Here is a 1,299-nt window from a genome sequence, read left to right on the forward strand (position 1 = left end):
CAATTTGATATACTACATTATTTAAGTATCTTGATATTCTATATATATTTACCTATATGACTTACCATGAGCTGATGTTATTTTAAAATTTTACTTTCTCTTGTGTTTCTAGTTACTTCCCCTTGCTTAAAGATTCAATACCACTAAACTATAATTCTGAGTTTATCAATATAAAACAACACTTTTACCCTGGTTTAGACTTTTTTGCTTTAATTTTACTTTGATAACAATATATCTATTTTTGCTTGAATAAAGTTTTTCATCTGTTAATGAAAAACTGTCTAGTATCATTTTGAATGTCCCTCTGTATGTATCCGATTTTCAAATTTTGTTTTAAAGCCAATTTTACTTCAGCAGACAGTGTGTGAATTTTCTCAACCTAATAATAATTTATTCTATTGCATTCATTTAAAAATTGCTTATGACTATCTTGCTAGAAAATGCTTTGTTTGCTTTTATTATAGTTGTTTGGAAGATAAATATTTGGTCTAAATTATCATAAATCTGTAGTAATCTAATAATTAAAACATTATTTTTTCCTCCATAAATATTTGGTCTAATTCAAATGTCTCTTTAAGGAAATATTAGGAATGTGGTACTTTTATTATTTTAATTTCATATTACTTTTAAATCTTGGGTTATAAATCACATCAATTTTTACATAATTAATTTTCATATTTCTTAAATTTTTATGTATTTTATTATAGAAATAATATTTATCAGCTTTAGGTTTCCATGCGTAATTTTAATTTTAAAATTTTAATACAGTTTGGTTCAGCCTGTCTGGTTCATTTCAGTTCCTTCACTGCCAAACCTGAGGGCAGGGACTGCTTCAGTTTCTCTGCCTGCCCTGTGTCTGTGATGACCAAGGTATAAAGATATCTTACTTTTCTTCATCTTGACACATTTAGTGTCCTTTCTCCTGGCTGTGAACAGGAAGTCATTGATTTCCTCAGTTTTTGGGAGGCATGGCTACTAGGCATGAAGAGTGTGTGGTGGCCAGCACAGCAACTTAAAAGAGCGAGGAGGATGAGGGGGAGGGGAGGGCTAATTTTATTTTTTTGGTGTGATTTATCCATATTTATATTCAGTTTTTACTACTTAATTCAGTTATCCTTACTTGGATAAGAATACATAGGCCATTTTTTTTAAAAAAATTTACTGTTTATTTTTAATTTTATTTTTTAAAAGATATTTTTATTGATTTCAGAGAGGAAGAGAGAGGGAGAGAGAGTTCGAAACTTCAATGAATGAGAGAAAATCATTGATCGGCTGCCTGCTGCATGAGCCCTACTGGGG

At 29.9% G+C, this 1,299-nt stretch overlaps 1 pseudogene; it reads right to left on the reverse strand.

Annotated features, from left to right (window-relative positions):
• Positions 1–788: 788 nt before the first annotated feature.
• LOC106695902 lies at positions 789–972 on the reverse strand (annotated as a pseudogene).
• Positions 973–1,299: the final 327 nt, after the last annotated feature.

The sequence above is a fragment of the Myotis lucifugus genome, unplaced genomic scaffold (assembly GCF_000147115.1).
Source record: "Myotis lucifugus unplaced genomic scaffold, Myoluc2.0 scaffold_4433, whole genome shotgun sequence".
In the NCBI taxonomy this organism is placed as follows: Eukaryota; Metazoa; Chordata; class Mammalia; order Chiroptera; family Vespertilionidae; genus Myotis; species Myotis lucifugus.